We start from the raw sequence: 10,707 nt of genomic DNA on the forward strand, positions 1-10,707 counted from the left end.
AAATTTAATATATTCTTCGGTTATCCTTCCACACTTTGATTATGCTGATATTGTTTGGCAATCTGCATCGAAAAAGTATTTGGATTTATTGCAAAAGCTACAAAATCGTGCAGGAAGAATTATTCTAAAAATCGATCCATATTTGCATACTTCATCCTCATACATCCATGATATCTTGAAATGGAAGACTTTAAATACCCGGCAAAAGGAACATATGTACGTAATGATGTTTAAAGTTTTGAATAATTTTGCACCTGATTATATGAAAACACAATTTTCTCGTAAAACATACCCTTACTCTCTGCGTACTGAAAATCATCTCAGTCTCCCAAAACCAAATTCAAACAGCTGTAAACGGACATTTTTGTATAGGGGGGCTACACTTTATAACAAATTACCAATTAATTTATCGTCTAGTTCAACGATTCAGTCCTTTAAATCAAATCTTCAATTGTATCTCGGTTTTCCATAATCATTTTGCCTGTTGTTGCTTTCTTTGTAGTGAAGTTTCTTTCTTTTCATGCATTAAATTAAGTTTTGAAGTTTTGTGTATATTTTTGTATATTTGCTTTATATGCATGTATTTATGTTTTAAAGGACCCCATGGAAGAACAGCGGTATTTTATTAATACCGCTGAAATGGGCCATCCTCCATATGATCTGTATGTTATGTTAAATTGAGCATGTATATATTTTATCTTTTTATGGAAATAAATACAAACAAACAAACACTATAGCTCTTTATTGCAGCGCAGTAGAATATATGCACATATAGTTTCTGCGCTATATAAATCAGTGTATATTATATTATTATTATTCTTATTATTCTTTTTATCAATATTGTTATTTTTATGATTATGATTATTATTACTTCCTAAAAAGATTAGAATGATAAACTTGACGATAAAATTACGAAAGAAACACACCATTAATGAATAAAAGTGAACACAGCTCGTTTTTAGTCTGAAAACTTACAATGACTCTCCATATATTTTTTTGGTATTTATATGTTTTATTGGGTAAACACAGACCAAGTATAAACAAAAATAACAAATTAAACATAAATATCATTAAACTACTGTATTTGCAAGGAATCACAACACCATTAAAAACATATATTTATAATGATTTTAAAAAAGCGGAAAGTTTTATGCTATGGCACAGACGTGATATTTTACACAACTTTAATGGAAAGTATTCTTATGCTCATATACAATAAACAGGATAGACCATCCATACAATTTTCACTGTAGATGTGGTTAGCCCACTTTGAATCATTTTACGTTTTATCAAACTTTAATGTTTCCTTCATTTTTTTATTTTTTTATACATTATTCCCCGACCCCAAGAATAGATTAATATCGGAGTCGCCGATGCGGAGGGGGGGGGGGGGGGGTGATTGCCCCAATGAACATACGGTAGGGGCAATTTTAGAAAACTTGATAAAATATACAATGCAATTATATATTTTGAAAAGCATTGTATAGCATTATAAAAACACCGAACACACACACAAAAGCGGCGCAGTTAGCGAGTCAATATTCTCCACACTTGTCAATTTCGCGCGCTTAGCCGCTTAGCGAGCCAGAATTTTGGACACACGGTTTTATGAAAACTCCCCACAGATATCTGCATGTTTTAAATACAAACCATCTAGGCCATTAGCTATGCACAAAGTATCTTTAGAACAGCTCTAACACACCCGAGGATTCGACGAGGACGTTTGAACTGTTTCAGAGGAAACAAAATGTATGTAATTATTCTAATGTCTGGTTAAAACGACGTGTCTTATATGCCATCCTTTTTTTATTTGATTATTCTCATCATAACCGGACAATAGAACTATTATAGCACCAGTTATTCCGAAATTCTCCCATTAGCTCAAATAAATGGTCGGTCACGTGATAGATTTCCGCCAATCATTCGATCGGAATTCATATCACCGTCTTATAACAGGGTTTATTATCCGCAATGATTGTCCAAGGTATATCTGGAGGCTATACGAACATGGTGTAATCGATCTGAAACAACTTAAAAACGATATATGTATATATAATTATGTAATTGTCTCCTCAGAAGTGTACAAGGTCTACAAAAATAGTGGGATTGCAAATAATTATCAGGACAGGAAAAAGTCATCAAGATTATGTTACCGATTCTTGTATCTGGATTATATCGAAGATAATGAAATAATTCATTCAGCTGTGCTCAGTGAATCACTTATAATGAAAACCGTATGTATTCCTAACTCAAATGAGACAGAAGTTTGAAGAATAAGGAAACATTAGTTTCAACATAATAAAAAATTGAACTCCGTTTAGAAAAATTGACAATTCCCATGAAAAAATATTAGGAATAAGTTCATGGTTGGTAAATGGCAAAGAAACGGGCAAAGAATATACATATGAAGACAAAAAACCTAACATCGTTATTTTAACAAATTGCAACAAAATCATCATGGAAATGCTCTGGCTTTTAAACAATTCACTTTCGTAAAAGATCCAATAAACGAAGATTTAATATTTTTATTAGAATTATAGAACCATCTTGCAAAAGGTTGGCGTAAAAACGGACGAAGAAAAAAGATATGCGAAATTTTTGAAAACCTACATCGTTTATTTAAAAAAAAATCGAAAATGCTAGAACTTTTTCGAGAGGTAATTTATCTTAAGAAAACAAATAAATCTCTGTATTTGTGCAGAGAAAAGTGATTTTATGTGCTTTGAAATTAAAATATGTTAAGAAGATTGCACGATTAAAATTAAATAAGAAATGCTTAAGAAGGACTGGAGAGTGCTTTGTGAAAGGAATTGTGGAATGATTTATCGGTCAAAGTATGATTTATCAGACGGTTACCATAGTAACAGTCAGACACCTGTGTTTCTTAATTAGCCAATTGATATCAAGTAAAGTAGTCAGACCACAAATGTTGACGAAACACTCTCCAGAGCAATAATCGGAAAACAGAACATTTTCATATAGCATCGCATTTAGCATGTTAAACAATGTTAAAGGAGAAAGAACACGTAAAATTTCAGACCTCAATACGATTAGGTAATTAAAAAAAAATGGATTTTAAAAGTCACTACTTTTTGTCAAATTTTAACTTAGACGTTTTTTATAAGCATGCTAAGATTCTCGCTTGTACTTTGCTACTTCATTCTGCCCGTACAGTTTATGAAAATAACAAAATGCTCGAAAGCATCCAGTTCAAAAGATATACAGTTATGCGAAGTGAAGGCAACAAGAGACGTTGCCCCAATTTTGTTTAGCAAAATATCCTTTTGGTTTGGAAATTCTCACAAAATATCATCCGGAAAATACGATAAATTCTCATATTTCAACATATTCACAAACATTGTAAAATCATCCTAGTGATCAACTCGGTTTCTTCGCTCTCTCGCTGAACATCTGACATTTTCAGCACCCTCAAGAAATTCCTCCTTTTCTCCCACTTTCCTGGCCCTCTTTTCTCTTACCCTCGTCACTCGCTCCCTAAACATTCTAAAGAGGTCATGGTTGGTGTAAAAATGTCTCTAATTGCCATGGTGATGGAAATATGGTTTCCGCGACTTCCACCTTTCTACTTCCCAGCCTCCCGGGGACATTTTGAATCATTTCTGGTTTTTCTCGACGGGCCTTTGAAATCCAAGACATCATTAATTACGTTCAAAACATGGCAAAGATCTTTTAAAAGATCTTTTAATAGAAAGATCTGGTCACGATAATGATAATAACGATGATAATAATGAGAATAACAATGAAAATTATCTAACTGAATGTAATAATCGTGCATGGAATAGATTGGTATATTGTATTTGCAATGAAAAATGTCCGTTTCTATGCAAAAAATGGGCATTTACCCTTAACAGGTACATTTTGTTTATTTCTAAATCTAAAACTTTGTACGTAGCACATAGCATTTCCATGTATTTGAAAGCAGGGTAAAAGAACAATGTAGATTAAATGCCTTGCTTACGGGCTTATAGTGCAGCGGTTGGGGATCAAACCCCAGTCTTTCTATGTCTAGCCAGGCGCCTTAGATCACTCGGCCACGGCGCATCCACACCCACACACACTCGTTTTGCGTATAACTCCTAAACGAAACCCTTGCCTTAAAGGACAAGTCCACCCCAACAAAAAGTTGATTTGAATTAAAAGAGAAAAATCAAACAAGCATAACACTGAAAATTTAATCAAAATCGGATGTAAAATAAGAAAGTTATGACATTTTTAAGTTTGCTTTATTTCACAAAACAGTTATATGCACATCCTGGTCGGTATGCAAATGAGGGGACTGATGACATCACCCACTCACTATTTCTTTTGTATTTTATTATATGAAATATTTAAATTTTCTCCTTATTGTCATGAGAAACAAGAATTCATTTCTCCATGAACATGTGGAATTACCATTGTTTGAACATATCGTGGTCCAACCAAGAGGGACCTTATTGTCAAATTTGTAAAAATTGAAATATTGTATAATTCAAACAATAAAAAACAAAAGAAATAGTGAGTGAGTGACATCATCAACTCTCTCATTTGCATATCACTGTTTTGTGAAAAATAAGCAAAACTTAAAAATTTCATAACATTCTTATTTTACATCCGATTTTGATGAAATTTTCAGTGTTATGCTTGTTTAATTTCTCTCTATTTATTCAAATCAACATTTTTCTGGGGTGGACTTGCCCTTTAATAACTGAAGTTTTAGTCCTCGTCGTTTTCCATTCTGACACTGGGGAACTCTATGACAGATGTGATGATGTCTGCCTCCTCCCCCGATCAGCCCTTCCCCATGCCCAATGAAGCCTCTCCTAGACTGACCCCCCTTGCATTATAAATATTGTATAATTTCCATCCCCTCCTGCCCCATCCTTCTCCCTCCTCCCTCATTCGCACTCCTTCTAGACCTTTCCGGTCCTGCTCTCCTCATTCAGCCACCTAATAGTTCCCACTTTCACGACTGAAACGGTGATCTTAATCATGTAATAAGTGATCACATCAGATCAGTCGTTATCAATCGTTCTGATCGCAGAGAAAAAAATTGAATAGTTACGAAATTCTAACGATCAGTTACGGAAGGCAAGCGTTCGCAACGGATCGAACGACACGTGGAACTAGGTCTGTTTTGCCCCCTTCTCCCCCTCTGTAAAAGTATCATTTCTCTCCTAAGCTTCCTGTCCTCATAGGACTACAAGTGGCCGTATTTTTTTTAGGGGGGGGGGGTGGGGGGCCGGGGCAAGAGGACCAAATGGTGACGGGTTTTCTGTTATCAATAAAAATAATTGGGCATTGTTAAGGTTCACGACAGAGTCCACTTTCTTTAACTTTCCTCTCCTTTTTATTTGTTTGTCACTTCAAATCAAGAGTGGCATCCGCCCCTATATAGCTGCCCCCAGATGGCAACCGCCGCCCTTGAGTGTAACTGTATCAAGCCCCTCTTGTGCTAAATTGGTATGTATTTCTCCTTCATTACCGCTGTTTGCTGACAGTCTCTCCCGTCTCAGCTCCTCCAGTGATGTATCTAAATATGACAGGTGAATGGATCGAAACTAACCCTATCATAACAAAAAATACTGGAATCTTCAGCCTCGTAAACTCAAGGACGTTCATCTTTTCCTTCAGCTCACGGTCAATGTTAGAAGGGGCTAACTTGGTGGTCCTCTAGCTGATGGCGACCGTTTTTTCCATATTTTCCCTCTTTGTTCAAACTTTAAACGTCTTTATAAGTGGATTAAGCATTTCTTACAAATCCTTTTAATATCTTGAATATTTAGACGTTATTATTGACAATGTATAGGGTGAGGGGGGGGGGGTTGAGAGCGCAAACGTGGTAATCCAATAGTCATGTGATGTGTGTGGCACGGCATGAGTGAACTATTACTGGTTTCACGTTTCAGTAAAGCTATACACTGTAAAAAGGCACTGTATTATTTTTTTGTATACAACACTGTTTACTATATTAACCTTATAATAGTTGTTTAAACAGTTTAAAATTCTAAACAACGAAGTTTAATTTTTATATTCAATTTTCAATAAGTTAAGCATGGTTGTTTAAACTATTTAACAACTACTTTAAGGTTCATTATAGTAAGCAGAGTTGTATATAAAATTTTAAAAAGCGTTTTACTGTTAATGATATAAATTTGTAATGAAAAAAAAAAACACCCGGCACCAATTCCATGAATAATGATTATTAAATAATGAAAAAAGTTTAATGTCAAACTGATCTCTTTAGACAACATTTAAAGAAATGTATACTGTAGCAAGGAGAAAGCCGCTGTATGAGGGTGAAAAATAAGCACCCCCTTTCCAGTCGGTAAAGATTTTGGAGCAGAACGGGACTGTACATGTGGGGCAAATTTGTGCTGGTCTAACTTTCCGGAGACATATTTATTTTATGTTTTTCGACTTGTGAAATGTCGCATTCTCGACCTACAAGAGATCATAATGTTCGACAAACAAGAACTAAGACAGAGGATTATCAAAATCGAAATACATGTGCACAATCGTAAATAATCAAAGCAATAAAAAATATATATATACCGGAATAAAACTGGGTAAAGAGAGGGAAAAGGAATAAAAATTCTTTCGGTGAATCATGCATCAAAAATTCAATGAGAATGAGTGAAGGTTAGATTTACTGATGAACAAATGAAATGGTTTATTACAATCGTATAAAGTGTGCATAAATAATGAATTTGGATGCATAAACTGGGTATAATTGCTACCGAAACTGCCGCATATATAGCCACACCTGCCCGACCCACTCTGACCCTTGCGTCTGCCAAGCAGCGCGGCCCTCCTCTCGCACATAACCTTGGCCGCAAAACAATAACATTGAGTCAAAACGATCCCCTTAATTGCACATCTTAGGGTAAACCGAGCACTTAAAAAGCATAAATCTTCGGAAAGTAGATTGGTGGTGGCGGTGCGATTGGATGAGGGGGGGGGGTATATAAAATGGAAGGAAGAAGACAAATTCAAGTGATGATGGTAATTAAGAATAATGTTGTTTTGAAGAAGTGACGAGTACAGACGAATAGAAGGGTGGGCAATTAGAATACGAAAACACGAAATGACGAAAGAGTGACAAACCGATCGGAGAAATCCAGAAGGGCGTAGGCTGGGCCGCTGGGGGGGGGGGGGGGGTGCACTGGGTGCATGTCATCCTCCCACTGAGGCAGAGGAGTTCCGACACTGGCAAGCAAAACAAAAAGCATACCCCTTCTGCTTTCAACAGCTGATTTTCCAAACTTTTCCACCTCACGAAGATGTGCACCCCCATACCACTTTAGTTCCACCTCCCCAGGATTTGTACCTCCCCATGCTCAAACCAGTCTACGCCCTTGATCCACACGTTGATTCATCCAATAAGAAGAAAACGAGATAAATATAAGCCTAAGTAAATGTGAGAAAGGCGACCCCAAAGTGATAGGGGCCTGCCAATTAAAAGTATAAAAAAAAATAATGTGATGAAGTACGAGAAAGGGTGACGGACGATATTGATAACTGAGACTGCGAATAAACAGGCTTTGAACATGGCCCTGGGAAGCAGGGGTGTTGGGGGTGCTTCAGCTCCCCAAACATTTCCTTGTGGTGCTGCGTGTATTATTCTCCATAGGCAGCACCCCCAGGTATTATGGTAAATGTGTCCAAAATGAACCCCCTCGTTAAAAAAATCGTTCCCAGGGCCCTGGCTTTGAATTCGGATGGGCTGACGTAAAGAGGCGAACAGTCATGGTGGTAGTAGCTGAAATTTTTGAAAAAAATAAAAATACAAAGAAATTGGGAAGAGCAAACATAACAATCAGACAGAGAAGGGCATTGAAGGGAAGAGTGGAAAGGTGAACCAGTAATTTAGTATAGTTTAGTTTACTCCAGATGATGACGAACGGGGAAAGGTGACGAATATTGAGGTTATCCCATCTACGGCGAGTCAGCGCTTGTCTCAAGAAGCCTGCAGAACGAGTAGGCGAAAGCTCACAAGGTAAAAACAAAATTGATTGTGGAAATATGAAAAATTTGTTAGTTTTGAGTTCTACCAATCAGATGAATCTCTTTATACGGATTGAGGTTACCGATTGTTACACAGATCAAGAGTGAGAATGGAGTTCTGTATGGGGTCGGGGTCTGTGACAAAATGAATGTGAAGATGGAGTGGATGGAAAGCCGATGAAGAGTTAAAGGACAAGTCCACCCCACAAAAAATGATTTGGTTAAAAAGAGAAAAATCCAACAAGCATAACACTGAAAATTTCATTAAAATCGGATGTAAAATAAGAAAGTTATGACATTTTAAAGTTTCGCTTAATTTCACAAAACAATTATATGCACATCCTGGTTGGTATGCAAATGAGGAGACTGATGACGTCACCCACTCACTATTTCTTTTGTATTTTATTGTATGAAATATGAAATATTCTAATTTTCTCCTCATTGTCAAGTGAAACGGTGATCAATTCCTCCCTGAACATGTGGAATTAGCATTGTTTAATACTATATGATTCAGTCAAGTCGGTCCCTATGGTCAAATCTGTAATAAATGAAATATTTTATAATTCAAACAATAAAAAACAAAAGAAATAGTGATGGACATCATCGACTGACTCATTTGCATGTCACATAATTGTGCATATCACTGTTTTGTGAAAAATAAGCGAAACTTTAAAATGCCATAACTTTTATTTTACATCCGATTTTGATGAAATTTTCAGTGTTATGCTAGTTTGATTTTTCTCTATTTATTCAAATCAATATTTTACTGGGGTGGACTTGACCTTTAAGAACGAGAAAGCATGCAGGGGAGGAAACCATATCGAGAACATAAATCGGAGTGACGGGGACGGGATTGACCGAAAAATAGAAGGAATATAGGAGGGGGAATAGAAGGACGACGACGAGGAGGGAATCAAGGTGGAGGAGGCGGGGGAGAGGAGGAGGAGGAGCCCGGAGGAGGAGGGGGGGGGGAGAGGGAGAAGAGGAGGGGTGGAAGAGGAGGAGGAGATGGTAGATGAGTAGCAGGAGCTGTAGAAGGAGTATATAGGTGAAGGAAGAGGTGACAGGAAGGAACAGAAGTAATTTTATGATCAGGGTTATGAAAAGGAGGAGCGGCAATTGAAGCCTTTGAAGGAATAGCCGATTGGAGGACACTTTCTACCCACCCACATTCTCCCTCGATCCTTTCTATTTTTACCGAGGAGAGCGAGAATGGCGGTGCCGAGACGTCTAGCCCGTCGGGACTCGGCGGGACCGCTGTAAATCTCCCAACCCCCTACGACACGCAATCGTCAATGAATTACTTAGCAGCTCTTCCCGCAAAACTTGGCATCCAGAAGATACTGTAAACATTTTAACAGGGTGGCGATCATGCATTTCGACAAGCATCTTCTTGTTTCAGTTTGTGTTCTCCTTGACTTGCCCCAAGTACCATTCATCATAATTGAAAATCGATTCTTGCACGTCACACACGCTCTTCACCGTAACGGCGTCCTAACCAACATAAAATGGAATGGACGTGCTCAGCCTATCAATATAGTTGTCATAATCTATAATGTATTCTTAAAATGGCGCCACTCGAAATTTTACATATTTTTTAACGTTTTAAATGACAGCGTTTGGGCATAATTTTTTTAACAACGCAACTTTTTAATATACTTCTCTATGACTCTATGATCTATCACGAATTTTGTATTGAATCGAAATAAGAGATAGAGACAGGTTAGAGATCGAAAGCTGAATGACGATTGCCAATCAACATCGACGTTACATGCTCGAACTGTTCAAGACAGTAACTAGGAGCCAATCAAAAGTGTCCTTCCATTATTTGCTATCCGTCGGGCCTTGAATAGTTTCTTATCATCTCGGGTAAGGACAGACATGCTGCATCCAATCGTATCACATGACACTTACCACGTGATACCAACATTTGATGAATGTTGTGTGAATTTGATATGTCACCGATATTGGATTTTCAGATAGCAGCGGTTTTTCTGTAAAGTGCGCTGCTCCTCCACAAGAAGTTTGAAACTATACTAATGATGCGTTGACAGAATAGAAAGTGGGAATGATAAATAAAAGGTGTGTTTGTGGACAATTCCATAGCTAAGGGCAACAAGGGTCATTCCCCCTCCCTGTTTTAGAGGCGATGAGAAAAGAAATGAAAGATGAAATAAATATACTTAATGTGGGTTAAAAATGAAGTTTCAAGAGTGAAAACATACCAACGGTCTTTAAGTATAAGACTATGAGCCACAAATGTCAGTAGTGAATATGCGTAAACATTTTGTTTGTTTGTCTGTTTCTTTTTTTTTTGATTGGGGAAAACATAAACTTTTCCCTTTTGGGTCGCTACGCCCCCTCGCATACAATCTTCCCTACGTATTGTACATCGTGTTTTATGTTCAGGATATTATTTTTCCCTGGTGAAAATAACAAATTTTCTTGCTCCCTAGCTATGCCCCCTCGCATAAAAAACACAAAATTCACTGACATGTTTTATTATAGGCCTATATACCGAGTTTTTTTTCACAAAGACTCATTTTTACTATTGAGAACATATATACAAACGGCCGTTCACTTGGGTGTCCTATTTTACTGTCATACGGATTTTTTGTTTGTTCGGCCAACACATTCTCTCGCAAACGTATGCATTCAATCATTCACTGCAAATGTCATATTGTGTGCAAAAATAAAAAATTG

The sequence above is a fragment of the Lytechinus pictus genome, chromosome 5 (assembly GCF_037042905.1).
Source record: "Lytechinus pictus isolate F3 Inbred chromosome 5, Lp3.0, whole genome shotgun sequence".
NCBI classification, from domain to species: domain Eukaryota; kingdom Metazoa; phylum Echinodermata; class Echinoidea; order Temnopleuroida; family Toxopneustidae; genus Lytechinus; species Lytechinus pictus.